The following is a 22,145-nucleotide window of genomic DNA, read 5'->3' as shown; positions in this document are numbered from 1 at the left end:
TCTAGGTACCAGCTCCTACTGCCACCCCCACCTCAGAGTCCCCTGCCTGGCAAATCCTCAGTTCATCAGCTAGTAAGGAAACAGGAGAAAGGGGAACTGATCATTGGCAAGCCCGCCCGAGGAAGAGAAGGAATACTTCCTCTGAGTTTAGCAGGAGAATCAGAGCTGTGCTCCCCCTTTACCTTAACCTCGTTTTCCAAGCCCCCTCCAGCTCACCAGCATAGACCCTTAGGGAATGTGGACCTTTATATGTTAAAAAATGTAAAATGCAGGTTGAATGTCCTGTACTAAACTGACTTTACTACATGCAATGCCCACGCTGGTCAGCAATTGAGAAGAGGAGCTAGGAAAAGGCTAGATTCTAAAGGCATTTGACCTACTGCTTAAGTGAGCACACAAGAGCTGCTGCCTGCTGAAGGAACAACCAGGAAATACGCCAAGGGGAGGAGGCATGAAACAAAAGAAAAAATGGGCTTTGCTAGTAGATCAAGCTGATTGAGCTGATTAATTGCCACCCACACAAGTAGGTGTTGCTGCTGTATATTTAGTACTCTGCCAACAAGAAGAATTTGGGATTCCTCACCATTGCTCAGTCTACAACCTGGAAATCAGTCACCACCAGACAAACAATAAACATCATCGGAAAGAGAAGATAAACAATCCTGAAGAGCTTTAGTGTGCAATGTGTTGTCCTCTGCCACCTGGCAAGTATTTGTGGGGAGGGAGATTCTGAACCCCTGTTTACAAAGCTCAATCTTTCCTTAAACCTTTTCTCCTGCTATAGACAGATTCTATTGCAGCACCTAAGTGCCAGCTAAAGAGGCCTGGGGCTATACGTGTGTGTATTCTGATAGGACTCCTAATTGGACAGTTTAGAAGTATATGCATTCAATTTGAAAAGCTGATATGGGGAAAGACGTAGGAGAAACAGAAAAAGGGGAGAGATGTACTTGAGAGCATGGGATTATTTGGGGGGTGGATTAATTTTAAGTAAATATAGATTGTGTGTAGACTCTTTGGGGCTGGGGCTGGGACTCTCTCTGTTCTGTGGTTGTACAGTGCCTAGCACAGGGGTAGGCAATCTATGGCACGGGTGCCGAAGGTGGCACACAAGCTGATTTTCAGTGGCACTCACACTGCCCGGGTCCTGGCCACCAGTCCAGGGGGGCACCGCATTTTAATTTAATTTTAAATGAAGCTTCTTAAACATTTTTAAAGCTTTATTTACTTTACATGCAACAATAGTTTAGTTATATATTATAGATTTATAGAAAGAGACCTTCTAAAAACATTAAAAATTGTACTGGCACGCGAAACCTTAAATTTGAGTGAATAAATGAAGACTTGGCGCACCACTTCCAAAAGGATACCGACCCCTGGCCTAGCACAATGGCCTGCTGGTCCACAATGAGGACTCCTAAGCACTACAAAAATACAAATAAATAATAATCACATAATTCACTACAAATAATGTGACAAATGTACGTGATTTTTTGTCAACATTCACTGCTCAAACTTATTCACTGAATAATTTTGGCAAGTAATTCTTGGCCGGTAGAATACATCTGAGTAGCCAATGTTTGCATGATGTGCTGTCATTCCTTTTTAACCTCTTTGTCTGGGTAGAAGGCAAGGTACTAATCACCTACCGGTTAACATATGCTCTAGGTGGTCAGAGGCTTGGGTGAATTTTCTCTCTGGGATTCTGTTTGATTATTTTCCCTAGCTAACAAATCTTAAAAATAGTGACAGTGTGTCACAGTTCTATATGCCTCTGGGTTGGTTAGTGCTATGGCACAGGCCTGTGTGATGCATCTAATACCAGTGATCAATGCAGTGATTCTACTACTGTTATCACTAGCTGCCAGCTAGCCTCCTTTGGGTGAAAAGGAGGCCCAGTGCATAAGTCTTCCCTACTGGTGCCTCTCTTCACAGGCAAGACCCTTGCAATATCTCCTGAGTTGTATCAACCAGTAACTGGGTCCTTGCATGCCCAATCCTGACAAATTCTGCAAGGGATCTTGGAGCAGCCTGGGGCCCCAGAGGAGTAGTGAACAGGCCCAGCAGTGTGTGGAACACACCTTGTTACTCCCTAATCCAGGTCCCTAGCTCTCAGGTCAGTAGTGAAGTCCTCAGTGGTTTCTATGGCGGACGAGAGAGTTACACACTACAACAGTGTAGCAAGCAGATGCAAGCACAGCAGTTGTCTACTACTGTAGAGAGCACATGGAATGATTCCACCTTGACATCCATAGACTGCACCCTAACTCCTGCCAGTCTTCTTCTGAATACATGCCACTGGAGCACAGGTGAATGGGTAAAAGTGTGGCTCGTGCAATGCAAGCCATTACCACTGAAAACAATTCCTGAGTGGGTTCTGAGGACTGATGAAAGATTTACAGTGATGGGCAAGTGGCAAAAGCAATAGGTCTGGTGATGCTGGTGGTTGTAGTCGCAGATCTGCATAAAGACAGCTCATGACACCAAATCCTAACAATCCATGAATCTATTAGAAGTGATGTGACAATTCCTACCACGAGCCAAACTGAGAGAAGCACAGCACTTGTTGTAAGAGAACTGGCTGGGTATAGGGTTGACATTGCCGCACTGAGGGAAACCAGACTCTGACAAAGGGCAACTCACAGAGATCAGTGCAGGTACACATTCTTCTGGCAAGGTCACCCATCCTCAGAACCACAACAAATTAGTGTTAGTTTTGCCATTAGCAATGCCAGTGCTTCCGAGCTCAAGAGTCTACCCAAAGGCATATCTGATCATCCTATGGTTGCCATTGAAACACAAGCAGTATGTTACCTTCATCAGCACTTCTGCTCCTCCTGTGACAAATACCAGCAGTGGAAAAAAAATTCTACAGTGACTTAGAAAAAACTCATCGTGTCTACATCAGTACCAAATAAACTGATCATAGGGGACTTTAATGCAAGGGTTGGAAGTAATGTGGTAATCTGGAAGCCTGCCATTGGCCAGCATGGAACTGGGAAAGAATAGCAATAGACCCTGGTACTTAGTGAGTGTATCAAAGCAGCAGTTAGCGATCACAAATACCTTTTCTCCCACTTATCAAACAAAAAAGTAATGTTTATGGATGCACTCATGATCCAAACAATGGCATCTTACCAACTATATCATCGTCCAGCAGCGAGATCTACAGGATGTACAAATCACTGCTGCCCTGTGCAGGACAGGCTGCTGGATGAGCCATCGCATGATCTGCTCCATCGCATGATCCACTCCAAACTACTATTGGTAATCTGAGCAGATGCAATGCAATTTGTCATCTAAACCAGACAATTTAACATAAAGCAACTACAAGATGAAGTTACATGAGTGTAGCTCTGTAATAACATTACCACAGCTTTGTCTGTCCCCACTGACTTGACTACTAATGCCAAGGTAAACAGTGAATAATAGAATCATAAAAGATTAGGGTTGGAAGAGACGTCAGGAGGTCGTTTAGTCCAACCCCATACTCAAAGCAGGACCAACACCAACGAAATCATCCCAAACAGGGCTTTGTCAAGCCAGACCTTAAAAACCTCTAAGGATGGAGATTCCACCACCTCCCTAGGTAACCCATTCCAGTGCTTCACCACCCTCCTAGTGAAATAGTTTTTCCTAATATCCAACCTAGACCTCCCCCACTGCAACTTGAGACCATTGCTCCTTGTTCTTTCACCTGCTACCACTGAGAACAGACTAGTTCCATCCTCTTTGGTAGTTGAAGACTGCTATCAAATCCCTCCTCACTCTGCAGAAAAGACGACTAAATAAGCCCAGTTCTCTCAGACTTTTCTCACAAGTCATGTGCCACAGCCCCCTAATCATTTTTGTCACGCCGCACTGGACTCTCTCCAATTTGTTCACATCCTTTCTGTAGTAGGGGGCCCAAAACTGGACACAATACTCCAGATGTGGCCTCATCAGTGCCAAATAAACGGAAATAATCACTTCCCTCGATCTGCTGGCAATGCTCCTACTAATGCAGCCCAATATTCAGTTAGGCTTCTAGGCAACATGGGCACATTGTTGACTCATATCCAGCTTCTCGACCACTGCAATACCCAAGTCCTTTTCTGAAGAACTGCTGCTTAGGCAGTCAGTTCCCAGCCTGTAGCAGTGCATGGGATTCTTCTGTCCTAAGTGCAGGACTCTGCACTTGTCCTTGTTGAACCTCAGATTTCTTTTGGCCCAATCTTCCAATTTGTCTAGGTCACTCTGGACCCTATCCCTACCCTCCAGCATATCTACCTCTCCCCCCAGCTTAGTGTCATCTGCAAACTTGCTGAGGGTGCAATCCATCCCATCATCCAGATCATTAATGAAGATGTTGAACAAAACAGGACTCAGGACTGACTGCTGGGGCACTCCGCTTGATACCAGATGCCAACTAGACATCAAGCCATTGTTCACTACCTGTTGAGCCCAATGATCTAGCCAGCTTTCTATCCACCTTATAGTCCATTCCTCCAATCCATACTTTAACTTGCTGGCAAGAATGCTGTGAGAGACCATATCAAAAGCTTTGTTAAATTCAAGGTATATCACATCCACCACTTTTCCCATATCCACAAAGCCAGTTGTCTCATCATAGAAGGGAATCAGGTTGATCAGGCATGACTTGCCCTTGGTGAATCAATGTTAACTGTTTCTGGATCACCTCACTGTCCTCCAAGTGCTTCAAAATGGGCACATTTTTCATGATATGGTATATTAAGCTTCTCTCACCACCTTGGGTACAGCAAAATGCAGTCAGCAAGATTGGTTTAATGAGGATGATCCAGAAATTCAGCAGCTACTCACTAAAATACATGAGATGCATCATCAAATTCTTGTATCCCACCTCCCTGTAGGCACAGTTATAACATACAAGAATCTGTGTCATGACATCCAATCTAAGATTAGAGACATGCAGGATCAATGGTGGAATGCCAAGGCAGATGAAATCCCAGGCTATTCTGATAGTCATGTGACCAAAGACTTCTGTGCTGCTTTGAAAGAGGTTTATGGTCCTACACATGCCATGAGACAGTGTCTTTGAAGGGTGCAGACAGCCTAACAGTGATCACTGACAAAAGAGAAATCCTTCAGAGGTTGCAACAGCATTTCAGTAAGCTTCTGCACACACAATCCAACATCACAGATGAGGCACTAGTAAGACTAGTGGATCAGCCAACATATATTGACAACATGGATGAAGCCCCATTTCCTTGATGAAGTCAGCACTGCAAATCAGTGCCATGAAGAACTGCAGGGCTCCCAGCTCTGAAGGCATTCCTGCAGAAATAGTCAAGTATGGAGGTGAGATCCTGCTGAGGTGACTGCGTGGACTATTTCTCAATATATGGAGTACTGAAGACGTACCACAGGACTTCAAAGATACCACCATTGTCACCATGTATGAGAGGAAAGGTGAAATGTCAGACTGTGGTAACTATCATGGTATCTTGTTACTCTCCTACTGGAAAGGTTCTGACTAGAGTACTTTTCGATCATCTGCTATACAACATGGCTAATCATGCTACCTAAGTCACAATATGGTTTTAGACAAGGAATGGCAGACATTCACACAAGGAATGGCAGGCATTCTTGGGGATGTATCAGCAGAAGTGTTGTAAGCAAGACGTGAGAAATAATTCTTTCACTCGACTGTGTATTGATAAGGCCTCAACAAGAGTATTGTGTCCAGTTCTGGGGGCCACATTTTGTGAAAGGTGGACAAATTGGAGAAAGTCCAGAGGAGAGCAATAAAATTATTAAAGGTCTAGAAAACATGACCTATGAGGAAAGATTGAAAAATTGGGTTTGCTTAGGCTGGAGAAGAGAAGACTGAGGGGGGACATAGTTTTCTAGTACATAAAAGATTGTTACAAGGAGGAGGGTGAAAAAGTTTTGTCCTTAACCTCTGAGGAGAGGACAAGCAGTAATGGGCTTAAATTGTAGTGAGGGAGGTTCAGGTTGAACATTAGGAAAAACTTCCTTTAAGGGTAGTTAAGCACTGGAACAAATTGCCTAGGGAGGTGGTGGAATCTCTGTCATTGGAGGTGTGACTGTGCACCCCATAAGGCTTCATGGAAATATGCTTATGAACATATAATATTCCAGTTATGTCATAGTTTTATGCTACATATGCCACATAACATATCTCTGTAAAGGTTATGATCTACTGAATCTATTCCTCCTATTTGTATGCATGTGTCATTTTTGTATTTGAAGTTATGAATATTGGCTCTGTACTTGCTTGATTTCTAAGTAGCCTTGTTTGTAAAACAGATTGTATAAAATCGAGTGCGCGGCCACACTAAAACACATTATCCCTCCCCTTGGCATTTCGGTTGAGATCCCAGTGCCTGATGGGGCAAAAATCATTTTCGGGGTGGTTCTGGGTACAGCACACCCCTCTCTCCCTCCTCCTGGATCCTGATGGTAATGGGGCAGATTCTATCCATTGAACGCCCGATTTTGGGCCCGGAAACAAGCTGACTGGTCGTGGGCACTTTCATGGAACTTTGTGACTTGCTTGCCCCTGCCCTGAAACGCCATAATACCAAGATGAGCAGCCCTGTGGAAGCTTGCAATGCCAGACAGCTACGGTCAGTCGGGAAATCAATTTGGTTGGAAAAATCTACTGTGGGGCTGCTGTGATGCAAGTAGCCGCAGCAAAAGCAATCCTGCTGCTGCTGTTGTGACTGAAACGTGCAGGGTATAGTGATGGGATGGCTGGGGGGCTTCCTAATAACTGGGCGCGGGATGGATAGATATCCCCATCTATGGCACCTATCACAGGGCACCAGACCAGAAAATAACAGTTGGGGATGTTGAAATGCCTGTCGTTATCCTGGGGACCCCAGCTACCCCTTGATGATGCCATGGCTCATGAAGCCAGCAGCAGGCAGGACAGAGGTCAGGATCTGTTGTTCAACAGGCTGAGCAAGCAAAATGGTGGTGGAACAGACCTCAGCCAAACCAATGTCCCCCTGTTATATTGCTTGCTGTATTCTCCTCAATCTCTCTGAGAGTAAGGTGAGACCTTATGGCGCGGGGTGGAGGGAGGAGGCATCACCTGGCCTGGACAATGGCCAGGGTACAGTGTGACTGCTGTGTGTGTGTTGAACACGAGTACAGCTTACTTATGCAAATAAAGTCACTCATTTAAAAAGCATGATTTTTGAGCTTTGGGAGGAGGATGGCGCGATGGAGAAGGGCCATTAAAAAAATCAGACTAACGAGCCCCTTTTTGGGGCTGTCACAGTCTCAGTGATTTACCCCACCCCCCAACATGGCTAATACCAGCTGGCTCCTGCTAATCAACAACACCTCCCCCCCCCCCCACCACTGTTTGTCCGGTAGCTTGGGATCGCCTCGCCGTGACCCCAAAAAAGATCTGCATCCCAAGTCCTCAGGGCAAATCAATCATTAAAAAGGCTTGCTTAAAAACAGTGTTTGCTATTTTGCAAGGTACACACAGGCTCCCCTCCATCCATGGCGTTCTGTGGTGGAGTGCTTGTTGCTTGAGGAGGGAGCAGGATTCATCCCGTCATAAAAAAAAAAATGGCTGCTGGGGTCTCTTCCTCTTCTTCTTCCTCTTCATCTTCCCCCGTCTGCATAATCCTCAGATGGCAGAGATTTACCCCCCCACCTCGGAATCACGGTCAACCTTCCGCTTGCTTCTTTGGTTTTCTGGGTAGGCTTGTCTGAGCTCTTTTACTGCACTGCAGTTCTGTTAGCACTGAATCCTCTCCCCATATATCAGATCCATTGGCTTTTCCTGTCTACCTGGCCAGTGCATCCGAGTGAGATGCTGTAGTAAAGCATTTGGTCAGCTTCTTGAGAAAGGAATGTGCAAATTAAGTCCCCAATCAAGAAACACTTCAAGGACAGCTCCAATCCACATAAGAAGTCTACTTGAGTAGCATGTAAACAATGGCTGCTGCCTGTAAAAACTGAGTCATGCATGGACATGTGACTTGCCCATGTGACTCCAAAAGTCCATCTTGCAGCTGGACTTTGCATAGGAGAGAGGAAGGGATCTCCACCCACAAGAGAAAGTCTATTTAAACCCCTGGGAGACCCCTCCACATAGTCTTCAGCTGGCTCAAGAGATAGCCTCTCTATCCCAAGGATACCTGAAAGAAACTGAAACAAAGGACAGTAACTACAGGAGATGAGAGTGATTGCTGGACCCAGACTAGAAGGAGACTAGTCTATAAAAGGAAGCTTACTGGAACACCACTGAGGGTGAGGTTTTATTTGTATTCAGTTTTTTACTGTATTAGTCTCAGACTTGTGTGTTTTATTTTATTTTACTTAGTAATTCACTTTGTTCTGTCTGTTACTACTTGGAACCACTTAAATCCTACTTTCTGTACTTAATAAAATCACTTTTTACTTATTAATTAACCCAGAGTATGTATTAATACTGGGGGAGGGGGGGCAAACAGCTGTGCGTCTCTCTCTATCAGTATTATAGATGGCGAATAATTTATGAGTTTACCCTGTAGAAGCTTTATCCAGGGTTTGGACCCCACTGGCAGTTGGGCATCTGAGTGTTAAAGACAGGAACGCTTCTTAAGCTGCTTTCAATTAAGTCTGCAGCTTTGGGGCACGTGGTTCAGACTGGCGTGTCTGGCTCAGCAAGACAGGGTGCTGGAGTCTCAAGCTAGCAGGGAAAGCAGGGGCAGAAGTAGTCTTGGCACATCATTTGGCAGTTCCCAAGGAGGTTTCTGTGATCCAACCCATCACAGGAGGTTTTAAAGAAAAAGTTAGACAAACACCTGTCAGGAATGGCCTAGTTATTAGTCCTGCCTTGAATGCAGGGGACTGGACTAGATGACCTACTTAGGTCCCTTTCAGTCCTACACTTCTATGAGTCTATGGTTTGTAGCCTATCAGACACAGGAGAAATTCAGAGAACAGCAACAGGACCTTTAAAGGTCTTTATTGACCTAGGGCATTTGAAACGGTCAGTAGACTTGGGCTTTGGCAATTACTACACAAGTTTGGTTGTCCAGAAAAATTCATCAACATTCTGAGGCTGTTTCATCATGGAATGCTCAGAAAAGTCTGCCCAAATGGTGTTCTGTCTGACCCATTTCCTATCACTGATGGCATTAAGCAGTGCTGCATAATCAGTCCACTCTTGTTTAATCTCATCTATGCAACAAAGCTTGACAAGACACCTGAATGACAGTATCAGGATACAAATTCTGATCCTTTTGAAATTTATTTAACCTGAACAGGCTATGCTCCTCCATGAAGGCCTTTGAGACAATTGTTCATGAGCTGCTACATGCCTATGACTGTACTCTAGAGGCACAGCCTGTAGAAGATATACAATTGATTAGAGTCTGCAGAAAGATATGGCTGACAATCTATCTGGAAACGACAGAGGTCTTGTATCAGCCTACATGAGGGAAATGCCACACAAAACAAAGAGTCACTATCAGCAACACGCAGCTGAATGCAGTTCCAGACTTCTATCATCTTGGTAGCATATTGCCAAATTATGTTACTATAGACAAAGCACTGACAAGTCGTATCTACACAACCAGTTCATCATTTGGCAGACTATCAGGCAGAGTCTGGCAGCAACATGGTATTAAGCAGCAAACCAAATTAAAAGTCTACAAAGCAATTGTGCTAGTTCAACTCGTTGTATAGGTGAGAGGCTTGGACATCATATTAATGCATTCAGGCATCACATTAAGCATTCAGATAAATTCCACCTACGACATCTGCATGCCATGCTCTGCATCAAATGGCAGGCTACAGTTACCAGTAATGAGGAATGTGGTCATTCCACAGGGATTGAAGCCATGCTTAGGTCACTACAATTACGTCAGGCTACACACGTGTTGAGGATGGACAACACCAAAATGCCAAAACTGTTGCTGTATGGCAAAGTGCAAGTGGGCAACCTCATACGAGGCAGCCAGAAGAAATGCTTCAAGAACACACTGAAGCCTAACTTGAAACTGTGCAAGATTGATGTTGACAGCTGGGAGTTGTCAGCAACAGATAGATCACGCTGGCAAGCAGTTGTCAATGATGGAGTTACCCAATCCAAGAGTTTAGGATTTTAGGCACACAAGCTGAGTCAAACAGCATCAGATTCATCAGGCACAGACTGTAATCCCTTCCTCAGCATCAAGCTACCTATGCACTTCGTGCGGAAAGGACTGGCACTCGTGCATTGGTCTTTTTAGCCACAACCATACTCAAGATGTAAAACTGTCATCAGTGTCATCTTCAGTCATGAAAGACAACCACCACCAGCATGTGCCTCAGACATTTTATAAGGTTCAGTTTTGGTATGTCCTGACCTACAATATTTTTCATCATTGTGAACTCATTTTTTCTCGACTTAATGAAGTCTTTGGGCTACATTTTAATGCCACAGTCTACGTTACAGGGGAACAAGGGACTATGGACTTCTGACAGATCCCAGAGGCAGACAGTACTAAGAACAGTCTTAGTACTAAGAACATAAGAACAACCCTACTGGGCCAGACCAAAGGTCCATCTAGCCTACTATCCTGTCTTCCGACAGTGGCCAGTGCCAGATGCCCAGAGGGAATGAACAGAACAGGTAATCATCAAGTGATCCATCTCCTATCACCCATTCCCAGCTTCTGGCAAACAGAGGCTAGGGACACCATTCCTGCTCAGATACCCTGGTGATTTGTGCAGATGATAGATTAGGATAGCCTGTTGGGGTACAGTGGGACTGCTACATCTCTTTACAGGGTTCAGCATACCTGTTTGCTTTTACCAATCCTAGTTCAGTCATTGCAGGCCCACCCACATTTTTCCTCACTCTTTGGGAGTCCAGTGCCACCAGCAGGGCTATCACTTCCCTTGCTGAGCCTGTCGACCTCTTCTTCTGTGAACCTGCACAGCATCAACCACATTCTAGCGCCTTGTGTATGAAAGGAAAGTTAAATGCATGTAAAAGCTTACATGTGACAAAAAGAGAAACTTAACTATGAGCAGACAACTATATGCCCAGCCAGCTATCAAGGCTCTAGAGGAGTGAAGAGATGAGGAACGGTAGTATGCTGAATGGTTCTCCAATAAATCTAGCCTGTTCACACACACACAAAAAAATTACTCAGGGAATTAAGAGCACTTTGTGTGATGCTGCTTCAGTTCTTTATCTGGGCTGGGAAACTTAGTGATTGTGGCTTTCCCAGCTGAAAATAGGTGTCTATTGTTTTCATTTTTGGTAAGAAGCCAACATGTCAAATAAGCTCATTGTGAAATCATTATAGTGAATTATATGGCAAAAATATAATTCAACTGCACCTATTTTCAATGGGGATAAGGGGAAATATCTTTGCTCATATGGCAATAGATACACAAACCTGCATGAAGTTAGGTTTGGAGGGGTGGGTTCCAAATACTAGACAATGAGTTTATCTCATTTTCAGAACCTGAAATACCCTGGAAAACACTTACACATGACAGGCAAATCCCATTGAATAATATTAAAGAATTAGCACATGAGGCATAGCCCACTGAAGTCAGAGAATCTTTGGGCATTGGACCTGGCCCGTATATAGCCCTCTTCATCCACAGATCTCAAAGCGCTTACAATTGCAGGTGAGCATTACCATTTCCACCTTCCACATACAGAAAGATCGAGTGACTTGCCAGAGAGAAAATAGCAATTCAGTGGTTAAGCCAGGAACAGAATCTAGATCTAGTGAGTTCAATGCCTTATCCCCTAACCCCTCCTGCCAAATCAGTGACAAATTTCCTATAGATGCCAACTGGAGGAGGATCGGGTGCTTAATAAGCCACTCACATTGCAGGTACCAGTGCATTAAGTTCGGATGGGATACCCTTTGGCTCTTGGACAGGCTTGGCCCTCTGTGCCGCTACATTTCTCCCATGCTAAATTATCCTTCCAGAAGCACATCCCCTTTATGCCTGCTATACATAAGTGTGACATATGTATCTTTACAATGTATGTACTGTGGGTTATAGCACCTTACTAACATTTCTGATCACATACAATACGTTAGGCATGCTATCCAAGTTTATTTTCAAGCACTTGAGAATGTTTCTCCCCAGGAAGTATGTGTTTAGCTTGTTTAAATCTGTGTGTGTGTGTGTGTGTGTGTGTGTGTGTGTGTGTGTGTGTGTGTGTGTGTGTGTGTGTGTGTGTGTGTGTGTGTGTGTGTGTGTGTGTGAGAGAGAGAGAGAGAGAGAGAGAGAGAATCCTTAATGTACATTTGTGTGTTCCAACTAGCATATAGTTGGAACACAAAGTGTTGTGAAAGGCTGCACTTCTGAGGGAGCAGATGTAATTAAAACTCTTGCAATCAGTTTCCCAGCTCTTTAATGATGAAAAATAAATTTCATTTAGGTGACAGCAATCGGTTTCCTGCAACTGCATTGATGTCTTCCTCTAAAGCAAAACGGGATAAAATAAAAAAAATTTTAAAAGGAGAAAGGTAGAGATAGATATTTAAAAAGGCCTAGAAGGTTTTTGCCTCTCCTTCCACAAGCATCCTACTGCCAATGCTTCCTTCCTGTTCAAGGCTCACCTTAGCAAATATCCTATTGCTTCTGCTATTCTTCTGACAGCAGGCCAGAGGAAGGGTCCGTCTCCTTCAGGGTGGCGGGTTGTTGGCTCTCATGGACCAAAATAGTAACTTGTTGGACTCACACAAAAGAAAGAAAACATCCTTGCATCCTGTCCTGCTGCCAGCTTTCAAAAGGTAATTAAACTTCCCCCCTCTTCAAAGAGTGGAGGTCTCCAGGACCATGGAGTTTGGGCTCTGAAGTTGTCAAACAACAGGGGGTTGCTTAAGCTTTGATTGACCTTTCTGAAGACCTACACGCAATTTAATTGGAGGCCTCTTTAGTAGAGAGACAAAAGTCCCATTATCTGCTTCCTGTTGTCTTGATTGCTTCGGGTAATGTGGTGCTCAGAGCTAGCCATTCAAGGCAGAATAAGGTGCATGTTCATCTGTACCTTAAAAACATGCAGAAAGCATTTCTAGTGAAAAGAAAGGTATTGCTTTGCCAAACTTATTTACATCTTAAATCACTTTAATTTTGGATCTCTTTTCCTCTACTCTGTCCTCCTCGTATAACATGTGTTTGTCCCTGTTCCTTAGATAGTTGTGGTAACCAGCTCTGGAAGGGTCTGATCCTGTTCCCAAGTATGGGGACAAATTCTCAGCTGATCAGAGCGCCTGTTCTACACCTAGGGGCCCCTTTAAAGTGTGACATTTGGTACTGCCCCCCCCCACAGAGTCATTTGCCAGGGAGGACCTGCCACTGCACATTCCAGTCACACCTGACCCCTCTCTGCCCTTTACACTGAGGGGTACCGAGGGTGTATGTAGGATCAGTGGTTTGAGCATTGGCTTGCTAAACCCAGGGTTGTGAGTTCAATCCTTGAGGGGGCCACTTAGGGATCAGGGCAAAAAATTGGTCCTGCTAGTGAAGGCAGGGGGCTGGACTCAATGACCTTTCAAGGTCCCTTCCAGTTCTAGGAGATTGGTATATCTCCAATTATAAAAAAAAAAAAAAAAAAATTCTAAGCCAGTACTACGTCAACTGAGGACTCCCCTACCCCAAGGGTATCCCTCAGTAGGGAAATCTTGCTTTACTGTCCATTTGAGATGTCAAAAGCAGCACAAAGGGGTAGGTTTGCAGCTCAAAACCTGCTCCATGGTTTGATTGTTTTGTTTTTACTACAGCTTTAGTAATGACTACAATAAACATGACATGACAGTGGGCACTTTGAAAAGTACCACTGATGCCACTTATAGAAAACATCCTTACAAAAACCACTCAGAAGTTCTGCTGTCCCACAGTGCTTTGTTCTGTGTTCTCAGAACAGTGGTTGTACACTTGGAAGGCAGAACAAGTATGATGTGATGTGAAAATTATTAAAGTAAATATGTATTGTTAATTATCAAGTCATAAAGTAAAGAGCTGCCTGATAAACCACACAGCTGCGCACACACTGAGTGCATACTCTGAAAGATACTGCTGCACTGATATTCCAGTAACATGCAATCTGGCGCCCAGATTCTACTCTCATTAACTCTGACTCCCATGGAATAACCGGAGATCATCACCAGTATAACAGATAACAGAGCCAAACCCCATCCATGGAAAACCCTATTCAAGCTTCTATCCTGTTATGTAAGTGATAGGCAGAGTTCGCTTTCCTCTTGCCCTGCAGAATGGGCAGGGGGGTTGGAAGTCAGGAATCAGAGCTCTCAGAGATCGGCTAAAGCCAGTCATGACTCTTGGATTCTTGCAGCTCTCTCTTCTCCTTAGCAGCACAACTCTGGGCAGTGCTTCCCCAAGAACCCACAAGAGAGATGTTCTGTGGCATGGAGAGCCTCTGTGCAAAAGGTAATTTGGCCTCTTTAGAGCAGATTCTGCATTGGTTTCAGGGTATGCAATGTGTGTACTGTGCATCCCTCTGCTGACCCCATCCCATCCCCTCCCCACCCCTGGATCCCAGACTCCAAGGAGGGAGAGGAAGAAAATGCACAGGAGGACATGGTGCTAGGCACTGTAGCTAAGGAGAAAAAGAAAGTTCCCTAATTTGCTTTCTCTTAAGATGAACATTATGAATGAAGCTAAATCAAGTGGGAATATCAAAACAGGAACCAAAGATCTTTCCCATCATCCTCAATGATTTCCCATCATTCTCTGCCTTGCCCCCACTACCGTCCTTTGTAATAAGAGACCACAGGTAAAATGTTCATAGGTGCCTAAATCACACTCACTTTTAACGGATTTACACTCCTAAATTACTCAGGTGTTTTGGAAATGTCACCTGGCTTCTTGGTAGAGGAAATGGGAGTTGGAAGAGAGGCCAAACAAATACAATGTAGGAAAATAGTGAGCCAGATCCTCAGATGGTGTAAATCAGCATAGCTCCATTGACTTCACTGGGACTTTAATTTACACCAGCTAAAGATATGACCCAGCAGAGAGAACTGCCTATTTCTATCTTTTCCAGAATCTCATGAGAAGGTGCCCAAGAGTTGGTCTGGTTAATTAGTTTGCTTAAATCTAAGTCATAGTAGCAGCACCAAACAGTTGAATCCTTTGCCATCCAGGATTCACCATTTTCATGCACTCGCTTAGTTCATAATCCCCTTTAATGCCTCTGAAATCTCTGTTTACCAGCTCATCATAACATTTTGCAACTTAAAAAAAAAAAAATCATAGTGCAAAGTAATCCATTAAACAATGCCAGCAGTTGGCATCCGCTAGATCAGGGATCGGCAACCTTTCAGAAGTGGTGTGCCGAGTCTTCATTTATTCACTCGAATTTAAGGTTTTGGGTGCCAGTAAAAATTTTAATGTTTTTAGAAGGTCTTTCTATAAGTCTATAATATATAACTAAACTATTGTTGTGTGTAAAGTAAATAAGGCTTTAAAAATGTTTAAGAAGCTTCATTTAAAATTAAATTAAAATGAGGAGCCCCCCGGTCTGGTGGCCAGGACCCGGGCAGCGTGAGTGCCACTGAAAATCAGCTTGTGTGCCACCTTCGGCACCCATGCTATAGGTCGCCTACCCCTGCGCTAGATTGTTTAAAAGGAAAAAAAGGACCTACCTATGTGAACGGTCATGTTCATAACCCCCTCTCTTACATATGATATTGTATCACTACCTAGTTTTGATTGAGAATATTAATGTTTAAAAGATACATTCTACCATGTGGTCTTGAATATGCACCTGCCTACAACGCAAAATTGAAAAGCCTAATATTTTCTTGATAGCTGGACACCATACTTTCCCTTACCACTAACCTGTTTTTGATACCTGCTACATGGAAGAGCTCAGAGAGGGAGAGGAATAAGAGTTATTGTATCTGGAGATGCTCCTTCCCAATATTACTGCACCATTAACAGCCACCAAAATTCAACATCCAGATGATGGAACTGAAATGAGAACATCAAAATCACACAAAAGAATGCGAGCAGATTGTCAGTAGTAGATGGGATGAGTTGGGGAGACTCCTCACCCTCCTGGAGCACGTATTCTCTCTCCTAGTTACTAGGTGGGACAGTGGCACAGAGACCAAGGGATAGAAACCACGCAAATAATGCAACCTGTATTTTAACTGAATCTGGATAACAATCAACTCAAGCTCTGAAAGGAATCAGCTTTGCAGCCTGCCTGGAGAGGACCCATTTTCTATTTCTCGTGTATTCCATTCCCCATTGGGAAGCTGCAACTGTCATGTACCAATGAAAGTAAATATCTGGAATCTCCTAAAAACGTGATGTTAGAGTGGTCTATGAATGCTGCCTTAGCCTATAACAAGAGACAAACTATCCTGCATAGAAGGGAAAGGAATTTTTCTGCAGACAACGTTCAAAGGCATTGAAAACAAAGAAAAGAGAAAGAAAACAGTACAAATGAGCCAAGATAACAGTGAGCTGAATAAAAATTGTTTAGGAAATGTCACAGGTCAGATCAACCGAAGGTGTAAATCAGCTTAGCTCCACTGAAGTCAATGGAGCTACATCAGTCTATACCAGCTGAGCATCTCTCCCCATAACTCCAGCACTATTTGTTTATTCAGACTTGACACTGAAATTACTAGCAATCAACAAATACTATTGCAATGAATTCTTCCTGAATGGGTTTACCTTAGAAATAAAATACATGAGAATCAGGTGAAGGATTCATTCATTCAGTTTAAAAAAGTAGTTATTTTAAAAAAAAAAAAACCCAGTCAAGACATGGCTGCTCAAACTACTGGATCTACAGTGACAGACTTAATAACAACTATCAAGAAAAAGGGGTTGAGACAAAGAAAATTATATGTTGGTGTAAATGGATGAAACTCCATTGAAGTCAACACCAGCAGAGAATTTAGCCCATGATACAGTGACAAACCAGCCCAATGGCTGGGATGTCTCTCTACATGTAATGTGTGATGAGACTAAAGGAAGGCTATATTTATCAGATGCTGATAGCACACTGCTGGAACATGAACCAAACCAGTAACTTCTGTCTTTTTGGATCGTGCATGATGGTCAGTATTACTGATTTTTACTTGTCAAATCAACAAGTTCTATTTGTAATATTTCTCTTTAATTAAGTGCTTTTTCCCAAAAGCTATATCATTTATAACCAATTTCCCTTCCTGAAGTTGTGATCTCTTATGACAAGCAGCACTCCCAGCTTTACTGAGATTGTTTCCAAAATTACACTGATACTTCCAGAGTCTCATTTCAGCCTTACTTTAATAACTCACTTAAATGCGAGCAAATCTTAGTCGTCACAAAATGATGCTTGACATCTTCAGGCTTCTCATGCTGAAAAGCTAAAGGCTTATTACTCATTTGGTCTCTATGTTTCTCTGATGTGAGATAGCAGTGCCTTCCCACATTTGTTCTATAATTCTCTTGCCTGATAAGCTGAAGTTGGCAGGTCTTTGCAGGAGTTGTACAAGGTAATGAAACAACATGTAGACATCAGTTTGAAAAGGACATGACATATTAATCCTGTCAATCCTGAGTGTTGCCTTCAAAATCATGTCTGTTGCATATAAAACTCCTCGTCCTGTGCAGCTAATTGTGTGTCAGCCAAAGACTTGGTTCTGCAATACTCATATGATCCAGTTATTTACTCAGGGTCTGATTTTTACCTTGGGACAGCTTTTTGAGAAAATGGCTGAATTTAATAAGTCATGCACAGAAATTTTTATAGACTTCCGTCATGCCTTTGATTCCGTGCATGGAGGAAGTTTGTGGGATCTAATGAGGTGACTTGGGATCCCTGGAAAGCTAGTGTCTTTGATAGAAGAGTTCTATTATAGAACGGAAAGCTGTGTTTGCATCAATGCCAGATAGGAAACCATGGTTTCCTATCTCCACGGGAGTTTCGAAAGGCTGGGCTCTGTCACTGTTGTTCAACATCAGCGTTGATTGGTTGGTAGATGAGCTTGAGGAGACAGCTGTTGAGGGTGTTCGGCTGAACATAATTTTGCTTCAAGATCTTGAATACGCAGATGACATTGTCTTATTGAATCAGTTTGGTGAATCACAGCAGCTGAGGGCCGACCTAGCAGAAGCAGTGTGCATTGGTCCATTTATTAACCTGGCTAAAACTAAGTCCCTGGCCATCATCAAACATCCTCCAGCTCCAGATAACAACCAGCTCAGTACTAACCTGTCTGGACAGGATATCAATCTGGTGGCAGCTGTCAAATATTAGGACAGTGCCATAGACACAGCTGGAAGATCCTCATATAGTAGCAGCAGCCATGGTTCGGGCCTTTCAGCAGCCTTTGTGGGGACACCTTGACCTCAGGCATGCTACAAAGCTGTGGACCTAGAGAAACACAGTTACACCTGTTATACATAGTGGTGCTGAGAAAGGCTGATGAACATTGGATTGATGTTTTCAATTCTCATCCTCTTTGTCAGATGTTCTGTATCAGGTGGCAGGACAAGATCAGAAATAAGGATATTCAAAAACAAACCCAGCAACCATCTCCATCAACACTGGTTTGGCTTCGGAGGCTTTCTTGGTCTGAACATATTCTAATGGAAGACCAATGCATTCTGAAGCATGTGTATCAAGGAATGCTGCTGCACAAGAGCAGCCAGCAATCACATCAGCGTCAAAAACTTCAATGGTGAGACAGGATTGCAGGTGATGGACTTAAATGGAATATCCAGTCAAATGACCATAAGTACCTTGCCAGAGTTCAATCTGAGAGGTGCTCAGTTTGCAAGGAGGCTACATCCTTTTGGGATTTGCCATGATGATAGTGACAATAATGATGAATTTTTCAAAGGTTGAGCATCTGAAGCTCCCATTGACTTCAGCTAGAGCAGTGAGTGTCTGAAAAATCAGGCCCTTGGTGCCTGGAAATGTATTCCCCACCAGACCTATACAGGCATTTTCTTAATATATTATCAAAAAATCAATTGTCATGGGGATCTTCTGTCTCCATCCCCCTGTATGGTCAGGAGGAGATGGGATCCTTATCTGAAGGTCTGGGTTGAGCTAGAATCATTGAGCAAGGCTCCTCTAGCACTTCCTGATCTTAGCAACATATTAAGGGTTGAGTGAAAAGTTTATTTGGTGACTGGACTATGATTTAGGTTGGTATTTGACTAGAACATCTGTCTCACTGAAGAACACTGATACATTTATCATAAGTATTGCTCTATTCACCTGTCCCCTACTGTCACAGTCAAGGGCAACTGCACCTGTATTTCTCCTCAGTGGTCCAGCAAGGGCATCCACCCTCAGCTTCCAGCTCCCTGGTGGTTGCTTTCTGGGTGGAGATCCACGTCTCTTTCGCTTTGGACATGAGTATTCCCAGTCTTCACAGTTCCTTGCCTTCACTACATATTTCCCAGCCAAGACAGTCAGCCCCAACAGACCTGCTTGCTTTCTCTTCAAGGCTGATAGAGTGATTGCTACAGATATAAGTTACCACTCAGTTTTTTCTAGGCAAGCCTACTTTAGTCTGAAGGTAAAAAGCATTACAGAGAAAACAAACAATGGAAGAACCTACACACATGCTAGCAAGCTTACTGGACTTCATCCCAGCTTTCACATAGGATCTGGCAAAAGCAGTCTTTCAACACCCAACCTAGGCTCTTCTTTGTGTTACAAGTTCATCACAGCTTCAGCACATAACAAGCGCTCAGTTTTATGAGGCCTCCATAGGCCAAGTCCTTCCAATCCTTCTCTAAGAATTGGGGTCCTCTTTGAACCGGGGTCATGTCCATCTGCTGGATCAGGAAGCCAACCTAAACTCAGGCTTTTTATCCAAAACCCTGCTTTTTGTCCTTTGGTCTCAGGAGAATCCAGTTTGAACTAGTTATGTGAATCTCTCTGCAGGGGTCTTCGAAGACTGATAAGAGGCATTGGTATGCCCCTCCTTACTACAGAAGGTACATACCATGTCACACCACCACATACACAAATATATTTTAGTACAAAGGTATTAGCCTAATTCAAAAAGGTTTAACTTACTTCCAACAGGTTTGTTCGGGATATGAGAGGATATTGTCAGTCTGTCACACCTACATCTTTTGTTTTTAATGTACCCAAAGTAGGAACCAGGAAAGCAGGGGAGGCAGCGTCAAGAAACCTCAAGGAAAGTCTTTTACTTGGGTAACTTTGGGCTCCTCTAAGCAACAAGGGAACTTCAGATTTGGATCAGGCATCTAGATACCAAGGACTATGACATATTGAGCCACATACAAGAGTTTGTTTCTAGTTTAACATCCTAAGTCTGATCTTCCTTCCAGCTTCTATTTAGATTTCATTTGTCTGAGGCCAGAGATACTTAATTCATGGAGTTTAGGGATAGAAAGGAACATTAGATCATCTGCTCTGACATCCTGTATATCACAGACTACATTAAAGCACACTAAACAAATGTTAGTGAACACCAGCAGAGTCTACATGGGTCAATTAATGGACATGTCAGTGTACTTTAGAAATCACAGCCCCATAATGTGCATTACCCCCTCCACTGTGACTTCCCACTTCTCTTCCCCACTCCCCCCATGAAGACAAGCCTTTTAAATTGCAGTCAGTAGAGTTAAAACTGGTGCAAGTGAAGGAAAACTTGAGCTCGATGTGTTTGATTCTCCAGAATTTAGAAGGGCTTCTGTTTGCTGCTTTGAGACTGATTTACTCAAACTATTCTTCTACAGCCTGAATGGACATTCCTTGGTATGCAATACTGAAGTTAAAACATACAGCCCTAAAAGCAGGAAGCTGTAAGGCATTCCCAAATCTCAGCTACTGCTTTGGGGTTCCTTTAACCAAGTACCAGCCTTGCCAGTACTCACAGATGACTTGAGTATCACAAATTCTGGGATCTTTTCATATGGCTCATGTGAAATATGGGATTCTTCCCTCCCCCTGGCAGAGAGTGCTGCTCCCATACATGGCCTGATTTGCTGTGAAAGCCTGCAGATGAGCACTGGACAAGCTCTGTCTTGGGGGAGGCAGAATGCCATTCATGGAAGAGCATCTGGCTCAGTCTGGCAGAGTGGGGAATGCTAATCAAATGGATACGGGAGGGTGGGAGCCACTTGGTAATCCTGCCATTGTCTTTGGAGTTAGATGGAATTCCTGTTTGGAGGGATGAGGTAGGGGGAAAGAGAGGAGATATACTTGCTCTTTCTCTACAAAGAGGGAATGTGCAGTATCCCATCTTCCCCCAATAAGAACAAATGACATTTGTATTTTTAGAAAATCTTTTTGTTATTCCCCTTTCTTCGTGTCAGTCTATCCTTACGTTGTGAGCACTCAGGACAGGGAAGTTCCTGACTCCTTTTTGAGCATCTGTGGAGCATCTAGCACATAGTAGGTGCTGCTGTAAATAGTAAGAACAAGGAGACAGAGAGAGAGAGAGAGAGAGACCATGCACCCAAATTCAGCCACCTAGCAGCTAGAAGAGAGCACCTGCTCCTAGCAGCCAGGAGAACCACAAAGAGACCAATCTGCCCTCATCATCACATCTTGCTCTTGAGTGTAAATCTGAGGCTGAAAATCTCATATTTCATATCCAGCCCCAGGTTGTTGAATTGGTGAGGATGGTAATGTTGCAGCACCGTGGGCATGGCACAGCTGCTGGTACCATAACCCCGATTCCCATTCCCTCTATACACAGTGGCGGATTAGCCACTGAGCCAATGAGACCCAGGCCAATTGGGGCAGCCCCCAGAAAAATGGGCATCCTGATGTCCCAATCCGCTCTGCCCACCCAGCACTCCTGCCAGGGAGCTGGGAAGCCCCCATGCCCTGACCTTGCTCCCCAGCAGAAGAGGTGGGGGAGCCCCCTCCTGACCTCTTCCACCTGCGGTTCCCCCTTCCTCTGGCCCAGGGCCCCACAAACCCATAATCTGCCTCAGTCTATACATTCTCTAGACTAGCAGCCACCAAAAATAGGTCTGCAAGGCAGCACTGTGTGGACGGGATGGGGAGCACGTAGCTGTTCACCTGAGCACCTAATTCTGAACCCTGCTGATAACTATTAGTCACGTACACAGAACCTTATCAACTGATATGTTTGAATAAATCTAAAATCAGAGACAAATTCTAGTCTCAGGTACAGCTGCATAACCACATGGACTTTGATGGGGTTGCACAG

The sequence above is a fragment of the Mauremys reevesii genome, linkage group 2 (assembly GCF_016161935.1).
Source record: "Mauremys reevesii isolate NIE-2019 linkage group 2, ASM1616193v1, whole genome shotgun sequence".
Lineage (NCBI taxonomy): Eukaryota > Metazoa > Chordata > Testudines > Geoemydidae > Mauremys > Mauremys reevesii.
This window is presented reverse-complemented; position numbering follows the sequence as displayed.